At 39.0% G+C, this 13,160-nt stretch overlaps 1 protein-coding gene across 8 annotated transcripts in view; it reads left to right on the forward strand.

Annotated features, from left to right (window-relative positions):
* Positions 1 to 13,160, forward strand: part of nav3 (neuron navigator 3) — a 420,425-nt gene that overhangs the window by 38,867 nt on the left and 368,398 nt on the right. For 3 of the 8 annotated variants that reach the window (XM_042402532.1, XM_042402528.1, XM_042402529.1), the window contains 2 exons: positions 9,301 to 9,369; positions 11,084 to 11,146. The exons of 3 other annotated variants lie outside the window; for them this stretch is intronic. The gene's annotated coding sequence lies outside the window, so the exon portion shown is untranslated. The remainder of the gene's footprint in view (positions 1 to 9,300; positions 9,370 to 11,083; positions 11,147 to 13,160) is intronic. 2 more of the 8 variants (XM_042402530.1, XM_042402531.1) reach the window with 1 other exon arrangement.

Genomic DNA, 13,160 nt, shown 5'->3' on the forward strand with positions numbered 1-13,160 from the left:
CTGAAGGCAGCATGTGTGCTTGGGATCATGGGATTTCTAAATGGTGTTTCCATAGTAACAGAAATTTTCTCCTCACTGCAGGTGATTATTCTGTGGTGGTGGTCCACCCGGCCACAACCTACCTGTGGTGGGGGGGTTTAGGAGGGGGTTGAGGTTGTCTTTAGTCGTTCATTCTTCCATTAACCTTTGTTTATACAGGGTGGTCTGGTGAGACTTAGCAACTCTCGTTTACACAGAGCAATAAAAACAGAGATAATACATACTGTATTAAGCAAATAAAAACAAGACAATAAGAACGAAATATAGAGCTGTAAAAGTGCTAAAAAAAGAACCAGACAATATAAAAGTAGCAAATTTAAAGAATTAAATACAAGCATATGGGGTAAAGAGACAAAGAGCAGTATTTAAACATGTAGGGCCAGGCTAGGGTTTTGGCGCTTTCATTAAACTTTTATACTCTGTAACAGATGATTGAATATTAAATTCTACTGCAGTTCCAGCGGGAACAAAACATTTTAAAAGATTTTTAGCTTAAAAATTAATCGCAGTGTGTGATCATAGGCTGTCCTGACATCAGTGCAGTGCAGTACAGTGCTGAAGGTGGAATTCACCTTTTCCTGCACCATAGGGACAACTTCTTTGTTTTTATTGACCTGATAGAGGGAAGAAGCGTGTCTATGGATTAGTGTATTCAATATACTGTGGCTCAGAGCCACAGCAGATAAATTACTCTCAAACAAGGACGGTTAAAGGACCAGTTTTGGACTTGATTGGAGGAAGTGTACAAAACACCTGAAATACTCCACACAGCGTGTAGTTATTAGACTGCCAATTGCTGTCACGAACAGCTGAATGATTGGCTCTGGCCCCTAGTAAACAACACTGTAGATTGGCCCAGTCTCTGATTGCAGGCCAGTGGGATTGCCAGCAGGAATGAATACATTTCCGTCATCTCACTGGACGTCTCACCTCTCTGGGTTTAATCCAAACAGGCATATGAGCCGCTACCTGGAAGTGCTAAATGAGACCTATAGGCTATAGATAAGCACATTGGGGGGGTAATTCCCACTTAGAGATTCCACTTCTCACCATACAGAAATCCAGTGACTAAAATATACATATATCCTTACATACATTCTTACAAATATACTTAAAAATAAATGGTGCATATTTTAGTACAAACAGTTTTGGACTCTACTGACCATTTGGACTAACAGTCATTTAAAGATTTAAATGCTACATGCATAGGATGGAAAACTAAAAAAGAGCATAACATAATGCAGTCCAGTATAACAAGACAAACTGTGGCCTCCAAAATGACCATAGAGTTGAGTAAGCACCTGTTGATACTAAGAGTCTGCAACCATTCTTTGAGATACTGCAATACTAATTGTAAAGAATCATTTTTTATCTCTAGCAGCCATGGTGAAGCAAAGGTAAAAATGGCAGTGATTGGTATTTGTCATGCTAACATTAACATGCTGATGTTTAGCAGGTAATGTTTACCCTGGTCACCATCTTAGCATGTTTCCAAATGTATATTTGATTGGTAGACTGGGTGTTTTTTCCCCAGTATTGGACAAAGTGAGATGTTGCCTCAACCACCAAAGTTATTACATTTCATTTTAAGGGGAAAAATTAGTGTCTGTACCAAATGTAGTAATACATTTAATGGTTTTCAAGACACCGACAATGTCAACGTGCTGGTGGTGCTAGGGTCATTCAAAGTTGCTAGGATACATTGTCTAGAATCCATGAATGCCTGTTCCAAATTTTGTGCCAGTCGATGTAGTAGATGTGGACGTACTTCAAACTGCTGTTGGCACTAGATGAAAAGTTAGGGGATCAACAAAATAATTTGGGTTCATCCTCTGGGGACATTCAATAAAGATATGTACTAAATTTCACAGTAATCTCAAGCAATCCAATAGCTGTCAAGAGATTTCACTTAAAACTAAAAATGTGAACATCATGGTGGAACTATTTGAAAAGTCAGGGGTCATTAAAATAATTGGGAGTCATCCTCTGGGGACTATGGATGTCTGTGCAAAATTTCAGGTAATCCATTTGATAGTTGTTAAGACATGTCATTATGGAGCAAAGTGGTGCACCAACATTACCATCCCTAGTGCCACACAGTTATGGTGGCTACAAATGATAAGCGACACAAATTAATATTTCTTGCAGGGCTGTTGTATTGGGTGACTTTATGTTGTACAATGTCCAACCCGTGTCCCAAAAAACAGCAATAAATTGAATTTCCTTAACATGTAAGATGTAGCTCAAGTAACTCTACTGTTGCACATTTAAAGGTCTCTTGCATTTATCTTCTATTTGTTTTATATTACTCTTGGAGAGAACTCTTCTCAAAATCCAGCCAGAAAAACTAAATAAATATACATTGTGAATCAAAGCTAGCAGTTTCCCTTAGCCAGCTACTTCCTAGACCATCCTTTACACTGTCAGACAGCAGAGAAGAAAGCTAAATAAGATGTTTCCTCTGGAGGATGAAATTTTTCAGTAAGCAGCCAGTATAAAGTAGGACTCATCTTTACCCCTATGTTGCTAACAGTACGATCCCAGGCCATGTATTTAAAGTTCATGTGCTGCCTTTAGGAGGTGCTGAGAGATTTTGCTCATGGATATCCATTCATCTTGTCTGCCATGTCTGTCACTGCCTGTTTATTATTGTGGCTCTCTACATCCTGTATGGGGAACCTCGGTTGCTTGCACTCTCACTGCACCACAGTCATTCATCATGGACCTCTTTTGTGTCTCTCTTCATCTAAGTAACCTTTTGTAAAAAGGGAAGGCTTCCGAAAGAGTTAACAATGTTGTTGTGGTTGGTTCTATTCTGACAGGTGGTTGCACAGAATGATAGTAGAGTATGTTGAGTATTTTAGGCTCTCTGAAGTAGGCCAGCTTTCTCTGTAATTGATGGACTGGCCTCTTTTCTTATGCTCATCCTCAATGAAACTGAAGGATACAGTACTACCCCTGCTACGACTTTCTTACAAACACTACTAGTGCTGTTACTTGTACCACTTCTGCTAAAACTGTTTTTATTGCAACAACTTATATTGTTATGACTGCTACTACTGGGAGCAGATGTTAGGAAACCTACAAAGATTGAGAAAGATACCCCACACTATGACTGTTTACAACAACAGATTTTAAATTAGTCTTGACAGTCTCAAAACAGACATGGACATGCACTTAAAATAGTTTTCTCTGCAAATTTCTGCTGTAATTTGTGGAAAAAATGCAAAAAAGGAGAAATTTTGAAAGCGAATTCCTGTAAGCTCTATTGATGACAATAAAGTATTGAATCTTGAATCCTGGAGAGACAACCACAAGTATTGTTTAGAGAGCTGGAGGTGAGTGAACTTCATAAGAGTGAAGCAAACTTATTCTGAATTGTGGCTGTGCACTGAACCCTGGATTAACTTGGAAAAATTGTCACTCATGGCACGCTGCATGGTTTTTCAATTTGTTTGCCATTTTTGGGCAGTTATTAAAATGTATTTATCCTGCTACATAGATGCTTCCAGATGATTCAGTAAAAATCATTACTTAAAATGTTAAAATCATTAAAATGAGAATTACAGGCAGCACGACTGGATGAGACAAATAATTGCATGATTGAACACCAAAGACTACATGGCTACAGACTGGAACGTTGGAATGCTACCAACGACTACTACTACTTGCTACTTGGTTAGTACGTAATTATTTATACTTTTTAAGAGGTAAAATCTATTCATCTATTCACCTTGAGGTGGATTACACCTTGAGGTGGACGGGCAGTCCACGCCTTTACTTGAAGAGTTCACCAACTTTTATGTAAACAGTGTCACAGCTCTTGTCAATCAGATGTAATTGTCTTTTTAATCTATTCATCCATCCATTTTCTAAAACTCTTATATTTTTATGGTAAAAGTCTTCAGAATTTCTTACCCAACCCAATGTACATAAAGAAATTTTCAAAAAAGAAACTTCAACCACCAGTGACCTGAAAATACTCAGACCAATTCCTAAATAGACTCATTAGACCCGATCCCAAATGGGTCAACTTTAACAAAGTTAAATAGAGAGAGAACGCCAACACTGACAGCAGTATGACACACACTTAAAATATTGCATGAGGCAATATTTGATATATTGCCTCAAATATATATAACCGACACTTGACCCAGGACCCATGGCAGTTTGGATGCTGGGGTGTAGGTTACTGGGAACCAAGTGGACCTGTGAAGACCTCTAATTGAGGGTGATGGGGATGATGGAGCCTGTCACAATATGCTAGCATCCCAGTGAGTGAATAGCAACCATGATCAGAGACACTAGCCATGCTCCGCTATTGGGCACTGTGAAAGTTAAACTTACTTTGGCTTAATTTTTCTCATGCTAACACACACACACACACACACACACACACACACACAAAAAAAAAAACACAATTAAAAAAGGATGGTCCAGAACAATAATTTATGGTCTGACCATTGTTTTAAGACAGACTTGAAAAATTGCAAACCTCCTAAAGGACCCATGGGGGTCACTGGACCCCACTTTGAGAACCACTGCCTTAAGATGCTCTTCATAGGAGTTGTTTCCATCTGGGACTACAGCGGTTTTTAGTGTGTGAAGTCAAGAGTTCACATTGCGTCCGACCTGCCTCGACTAGTTTAGTCTCCTGACCAGTAATGGCAACAATCTCTCGTCACCTGCCCATCAAAGCCGCTCACTTCCTCCCCTCTCTTCCGTGTGATTCGTTGTCGGGAAGAGCGATGACGGCTCCTCGCCTTCTAATTGGTCATTTTCCTGCCAACATCCCGGAATGGTTGACTTCAGCACTTGGCATGCCTCGATGTGACTTCTCGTATTCCACTTGTGGTCAGTTCTGAGACCAACCACATCTCTGCAACTTTGATCTTTATTTTCTACATTTTTGTTGTTGTTTTTTTCCCACCGATGCAAAGACTGTGCTTGAAAATGAGACCAGAAAGCAGTTCAAAGAGCTTGTAAATGCTTCAAGGGCAGAATGACTCTGACAGCACGTCAAAGTTTGAGTGCTAACCTGGTAAAGAAAGAGGACAACCTTTTGTCATGTTGATTCTGAGTAAAGGAAAGTCTAGCAAATTTTAAGTCTTGAGCTAATCTTTTAGCGCTACATTTGTAATTTTTTTACTAAAAAGTACCAAAAATTGCTTTGCACTGAGTATGTGCAAGTTTGTTCGGGACAAATGGAAGGAAGGTCACTATTTGAATCATTGTCTCAACACTGTGCCCTGTGCAGAAGAGTTTGCACCTTCAGAGCAGGCCGCAGCCCTTCCCACCTTTTGATTTACTTTGTGAGAAAGTTTACTAGGTGCTATATTTCTTCCTGTACCTTTTTCTTCAGAACAAACACTTCAGAGATGAAGCTGGAAATGACTAGTTCCTGCCATTTTACATGCTGTTGACATTATGCTAGAATTGTCAGGAAGGAATTGTTTCACTTCTCTGCCAGTTTCATTGTCACTGATTACAAGGCGATGTTTAGATGTACTGCGTCTGAGGCTTCCATTTGAATTTACTTTGAGTGAAAGCTCTGTTCGTGGCCTCCTTTTACTACACCACGTGAGTTTATTAGGAGCAGCTGTGATTGTAGCAATAATCAGCTTGTAAACCTGAGATGTCTTGGCAGCTTTGATGGGGTGGGAATCATGGGGATGATACTGACAAACAGCTTAGGTCATTATTGCATGCAATTTAATGAAAACACATATAGTAAAAAATCAAGTGTATGCTTTAGATTGTGTGCATGTGTGTAGAGATATGCATGCTCTTTACATTGGTGCATCGGACTGTATGTGTGGTTACAGATCTTGTGTTATATCCTACCAGTGTTAATGTCGAAGAAAACATTGACGAGAAATTTACAACCTTTTATTTGGGATGAAAATGTAAAATGATAAAAAGTAATGTCAAATGAAAACTATGACAAAATGTATTCATTTCTGTCAACAAAAAATATTTGAAAGATGTGAAATGACAAATGAGCTAAATTACTGTTTTTAAGTCATATTCATTCTGCATGAGTCATACATTGGTAGAGCCTATTTGATAAAAATGTAATCTCTGATACTCCAAAATATCTTTCTCAGAAGTTGGTTCAGCTACTTCACCTGTTGCACCTATAAGCAGCATCTTGTATTTCAGTAACATTATGTCTTTGCTAGAAACGTTAGCTAATGTTACAGGTTCTTGAAAGGAGAGAAAGTAAGATTCATAGACTAAATTCACAAACAAACATGCAGGCTAACACACCAAAATTTAGAAAAAGATATTGTAAGCTAAAGTAACATTATCAAGGGATGTGGATGTAACAATATTTTAGTCTGCTGTCTTTCGTGTTGCATCAGTAGGAATAAAGTCCAGGATTACTATGCTGTCTGCCATTTAACTCTCCCAGTTGATGTTCTCTACAGGATTACTGCGTTAATGTTATTCAATGTTTTAGCTTTCATCTCAGGTTAAACCAGAATCAGAATACTTACAAGACAAACAAGAAAAGTAGAAATTCATGACAAAAATTAGACAAAAATTTCAATGATTTCACTGACTGATTGTTTTTGATAACTAAAACTAAATTAAAGCAGCAAATAAATGACTTAAAATATGACTAAAACTATACATTTATATCTCTACTTTGGAAAATGTGCACTGTGTGGTCAGATCAGTATAAAATCAAGTCTCATGCATGAACAAAATTAACATGTGTACTTCGCACCTCATTTCCAACATTCCTATTCATTTCAGATATTCCCAGGTCAGCTCTCCAGACAGGCAGCATTGTCCTTTTTTTAAAGCAGCGTTCACAAATTGAGATGTTCTCACCGCAGGTCTGTGTTGGAATCAATAAGTGGCACCTTGCTCTGTGACTGGCGCAGCATCAGGCATTGTATTCACTTGATGTACTTTACGGGCATGTTGCTCTCTGGATGGTTCTGATGGTCCTTTTGTTGTTGGCAGAGGATGAGCCCCCTTGCAGCAAAGGGCTGACGCCGGCGCATGCAATATGCATGAAGCTATTGGACAGTGGAGGAGGAAGTGAACACGCGTACTGCATTTTGAATACAAATGCTTAGGGAGAGTATCGGCTGAATGTGGAGCACTTAGTTGACCACCCAAGGCTCTTGTTTCCTGGTGACCAGCTGATTCTACTAAATGACTCGCTATGATTCTGAGCACCAGCAGTGCTAATAGTGAATGAATGATATCTGCTGGAATAAAAGTGTGGACCTTTTTAAATGGAGATATGTCAATTTCAATTACACAAAGGCCCTTTGCTCAGTTAAACGTGCTCTACAGTATGTGTGTCTGCATTAGTCTAGGAATGAATTGCTTAATTCATCAGTGGAATAATGTAGGAACACTATAAAATTAGTTTAAGTAATGAAGACCTCCAACAAGAGCACAGCCACTGAAATTCGTTTTTACCTTGTGTCTGTATGGTCAGCTTTGACAAGAAAACACCTGGATTTCTATACGGCATAAAAAAAGAGAAAATGAGCTGATATTCCTTTGTAGTTTTAAAGCTTTTTCAGTGGCAGATTGTTGGAATGAAAGACAGAGAAATGGCTTCCTAAAAGTTTATTATCCTAGGTGAAAAGAAAGCAAAAACTATTGACTGAAAAGGCAAAAATGGTTTTGTGGATGGAAATTCTATAAATTTTATGGGAACTTATGGTTTAACATCAGCATTTACCTTACTGTGAGGTATAGAAGTTATCTAGATTGTGGTTACATGTGTTAAGTTATATCTTGGCAACCTGGCATCAAATGCTTTTGCAGATGCATCTTAATTTGTGTTGTGTTTATATTTTATATTACTTTATTTAGGCAAAGTTTTTGATTGGCTGGCAACAGTTAACTTTGGCTGTTGTTAAATGGGGATAAAGGTTTTGCTGAAAAACATTGTTATATTGCTCAAAGTGAGGTAGTATAGCTTTAGTTTTGGTAGCAAAACTGATGATTACTTATTATGTATTGATGATGCAAATATGATACACATGACACCCTTAAAGTAGGAGTTAAATATTTCCAAAATCTCTTGGTAGTGCTGTCACTTCAAAATGAACTTCAAACAAATTAGACCCAACACGTAATTTGTTCTAATTAAATCAAATGCAACCCACGTAGCTGAATCATAAACTACACTGCAGAATTAACAAGGTTCCATTCATTTGTGGTGTATTGTAGTATAGTACAGTACTGTAACATAGTTCCATTTGACAACATCAGTACTCAATCTCACCTTCATTAATGAATTTCCCATCTATAGTGTTGAGTCCAAAATTCTCACATACTTCTCAGGTGGTGTCATGTTATGATTAAACTGGACACCAACAGCCTGGTTTACTGATAGGGCAAAGGCATACAATGTGTCAGAGTGATATTGCCAATTGCATGTAAACACTATGAATTTTGAATTTGAACACATTACTGATGGCAATGGTTCGAATGGTACTAGTGACAGCCATAAATCCACAATAAGTACACAAATGTTTACCAGTGTGACACAGTAGTGGATCTACAGTAGCTGTCTGACTTCCATTGAAACACACTTGCTGTTGAATGTGATTAGGTAGAACTGAAACCTTTTAGCTCTATGGGTAGAGAGATACCAGTGAAAAATGGTAGATTTACAGGGACATCCCTGGATCATTCCACTAATTTCAAATAATTGAAATAAAAGTAAATTTGTGCCTCTTACTGTGAGGCATCCCTGTTACTCACTTGAAAGCAGCAAGACATTATCGACAGTGATGTGGGTCAGAAGCCTCCTTTTAATTAGCCTGTGTTCCTGTCTTGATATTTTCCCTCGTGAAACATTGCCGAGTATATCTCTCGACCCCTCTGCTCCATATAAAATCTCTGCTCATTTCCTCGTCTGCAAAAGTCCACAGGCACTAAAGGACTGAACACAGCCTTGCATTGTGCCTGTGGGCTGTCGGAGACTGCAGAATTTTGGACTACAGAGGTGTTGTGTACACAATGACCTGTCAATGATGTGACTGTCTACTCTATGAATGATTTTCTGTTTTAATTGTAATAGAATTTGAGCTTGAATTGATAACAGATTCTTGTATTTAACACAGATATTGTTATGAATAAAGGCTCAAAAATAAAGATTTAATCTTAGTGGTACATTTGTCAGAACCAATAAATAATTTTTCAGCTCTTGGTTCAGATTTCATTCACAAACTGCTTCACAGTATTCTCGGAAGAATGAGACCTTTGTGTTTTTCTCCATAGCTCCAGTTCATCAGTGGCAGCTTGCTTACTGCTGCACTGTTGGATCTAATTGGACATCAGGCCTCCAGGGTGAGTGTGAAGCAAGTAACACCCAGACAGAGACATGACCCAGAACCAAAAGGGACCGTTTGACAGATATATTTATATGTGTGTTCTAAGCGAAAGGTTGCAGTGTCTAGATTTCTTTCCATTTCCACGGTGCCTCCACTCTTCCGATGCTCCGACCCTGATATTCTTCAGGGACTGTCTTTTTTCCCCCCTTTTTTTCCTCACTCGTCTCCCATACCGCCGCCACCACCACCGCAGCCGTAGTCACCCCTTCGATTTATTGCTTTGTCTGCCTGGGGAGAATCTTGGCCGGCCCACCGTCCAACAAATCAAGCAGGCGTCCCCCCTCCAGGCAGGAGCAGAGGTCAAATAATGCAGAGCTTCATGTTTTTTTATGAGGGAGGTAGAGGAACACCGGGCGCACTGACACTGTATAAGTGACTGGGATGTGATCACGTCTGCCGAAATGCCTCCAGCTATTTGACATTGTAGAGCAATACTTGCAAGATGAGAAATTTCACACGATGTGATAAGATGAACTTTATTGATCCTTGAGGGGAAACTGGGTCATTTCGGCAGCAAATGCAATGTGGGCTGGAAACCAGAGTCGAAGGGTAATGACAAATGTAAAAGCAAATTTTTAGAAATTCAGACATTCCACAAATAGGTTGAAAGGAATTTCATGGATTCTGTTCTCAAAGGTAGACTACCCCTTACAACATTCAATAGTCACTCTCGCATGAGGGAGAAAGAAGTTTTACTACCTCAAAAGTGTTCACTTAAGATGGCTAATGAGAAGGCTAACAGGTTTTGTGTGCTCTGAAGCTGCTCCAATCACTATTTTTATATTAACAATGGATCAAACGACTCTGTGAAATGTGAAAAGAGCCGCTCGCAGTGACGAACATGCAGAGCATAATTCAACTCTGCAGTTACCATCAGCTCTACATAGTGTTTAAAGGATAGGTTGACAATTATATTTAATGTATTAAAACAATAGTCAGATGCTTAAATGAAAAATGACATGTTTGTCCTGGTGTAATCAGCTATAAATGGCCAGATATTAGAGGTCTCCACTAGTGCAACATATACAGTACAAATGTTATTACATTAATGAACCCATTGTTGGAAAATATGTGGATTGTGATGGTAATATTCAGGTTTCTTTGTATTATAAGACATGTATTTAAGTTGGGTGGCACAAAATTCATTCAGAATTACCACAGTTTATGTACAAAGCATATTATACATTGTAGATCTTTTTTATTTGTGTATTTTAAATAACTACTGATGATCTGTCAATACTTTTGTAGTGTTACCCCTCAACTTTGTGTTCTTGTGTCTAATTGAGTGAGCCCATCCTCCTGTGTTTACTCATACGCAGTGAGGTGAACGTGAAATCCAGCCCTGATGATACTGAAACGCCGCGTGAGTGCACGGCTTCGGCTTCACGGGGGACTGCTGGCTGAAATGTCACCTCCTTAGAGAAACAGACAGGTCTTATTGTGGCAGGAGCTCTCTGTGTTCTGTCTGTCCTCCCTCTCTTCCCTACTGCTTCCTACATTCATGCCTTGCTGTGCCTCTTTGTGTGTTACGCCTGGTGGTGGTGATGGTGGTGCAGTGGTGGAACAGTTCAGCCTGAATGGGACAAACACAGCTCCCATATGCTCACGTTGGCAAACGGGGCAAAAACTGTCGCCTTTGTCCCCTCTAATTCCCTTATCTTGTGGGCTAGGTGTTGGGGATGTGCCTCTCAGCGCAGCTGGCAGCAGCACAATGATCTCTGCTTATCTGAGCGGTGAGTTAATAACTCAGCAGCCAATTCTCTCTCAGCTCTGTCCACTATTGTCTTCATTCTCATGAGGGCCAAACTATTTTAGGAACAGTCAGAGCACAGAACAATAATTCACTAATTCACCTTATGTGTTGTATCTTGCCACGTACAGGTATACATATTATCACACAATACTGTACAGTTATTATGAGAAAAATAGAAAATGTCTTACAATAAAACACACTAGCATTCAGAATTTGGCAGTGTTTGTGGGTATTTCATGCTGTAACTCCCTACATCTGTAGGCTGTTGCCTTGACAACTGACTTACAGAAATGTTTATGTCAGGCTGATATATACTGTACTGTGATATTTGACTTAACATGACCCTTTTCTGTGACTTACAGTATATTAGTCCCTGCCTGTGGCATTGGTTGCAAATATTGCAAATTGATATCATGTGGAAAGAGTTTCACAAATGATGATGCATACTTCAGGAAAACTGCAATACCACCAGTGACTGAGAGACAGTAGCTTGGATAAAATACTGTATATGGAGGAGCTGGGAGGTGACCCTCCTTAAGGGTCTCTAAGCAAGACACTGAATCTCTGAATGCTCCTTTGACACTATTCTTTATCTAACCCTGATGAGGTGAAAAGAGGAACACATTTTACCTCAAAGATTAGGAGATCAATACAACATTAAAACCAATTTAAAACCAACATTTATCAATTGTAATTGTATTTTGACTTGTTAAAAAGACAAATTTCATGCACAAATACAGAAATCAGTTGAGGAAATTAAGAGTTAAGAGAGAGAGGAATGAAGTCATCCTACCTCACTATGGATGTGAAAGTGAAGTCACCTTCCTCACATGGAAGATGAGTTAGATGCCTGTGCGTGAGTATGTGTGTAGGTGGTGGTGTGCGTGCACCTAGTGAAGAAAACGTGAGGAAATGGTGAAGTCATCCAGCTTCTCCAGTGAAGCATGAACACTGCTTGCCTGCAGATGCAGTGCACCAACTGAGCCCCCCTCCTCAGTCCCCCGCCTCCTCTGCAACATAACAGTGTCTGATAACAATGAGCATGGTGGACAAATCAGTGCTGTTTCTCTCCCGGGTATCTCTAACTTTGTCTTGTTGGTTGTTGCATCAGTTTCAGTATTGTCATATTTGGGGTTTATTACCATGTCAGATTGCAGATATTTGCCTTCTACTGAATTTCTGAGGTGAGCCAATCAACATTTTTTCTATTGTCCTGTAAAGTTTTTGTAAATTCTTTTATTCTTTCTTTTTATTTAAAATTTAGACTACAAAGCCATGGCACTGAAAGCAGCTCAGTTCAAATTTGTGTTTTGTTGCATCAGAATCGAGCATAAGCACGGTAGTATCAAACTTGGCTTGCTTGCCAAGTTTTGCAGGGGTTGATTCAAATTCCACCATCTTCACTGTTGACCTCTCGCCACCGCAGAATCCTGCAGCCGTAATGATAAAAACGTAGGAATTTCAGCTCTGTTTCTAATATTTTACCACATCGCATTTTCGGGAAACACTATAGTTGTACATTTTTGGCATGGAAAAAAAAAGTGGGGTATTGAATGCTGACCTGAAACTTTAGCCATGAAAACAAATCAGTCTGTTAACTCATCCGTACCATCATTATATCCATCATTATAATGTTTAAAAAAAAATTTATTCATGGTATCTACAGTATTTATATCATCTGATCCCGGATTAGGCTAGACCAATTGAACTTGATATTGACTGTAGTCCAACATCATGTACTATTCCAAGATAATCACTGACATCAACCGAAAACCACCAGAGAGAAAGAAAGAGAGAAATAAATAGGGTGAACATTGAAGTTTGGTTGTACATGCATTTTAGTACAAGGGTTCAATAAAACTGAAGTAACACCTACATCATCCCTGCATAAAAATACTTTTAAGCATGGTTGTTTTTGGTCTGAATGTCCACTCATGCAGCAGTAAAAAAATAATGTGTTTTGTTTCCTTGATCTGTTCAAACTGGTTTACCAT

The sequence above is a fragment of the Thunnus maccoyii genome, chromosome 23 (genome assembly GCF_910596095.1).
Source record: "Thunnus maccoyii chromosome 23, fThuMac1.1, whole genome shotgun sequence".
NCBI classification, from domain to species: domain Eukaryota; kingdom Metazoa; phylum Chordata; class Actinopteri; order Scombriformes; family Scombridae; genus Thunnus; species Thunnus maccoyii.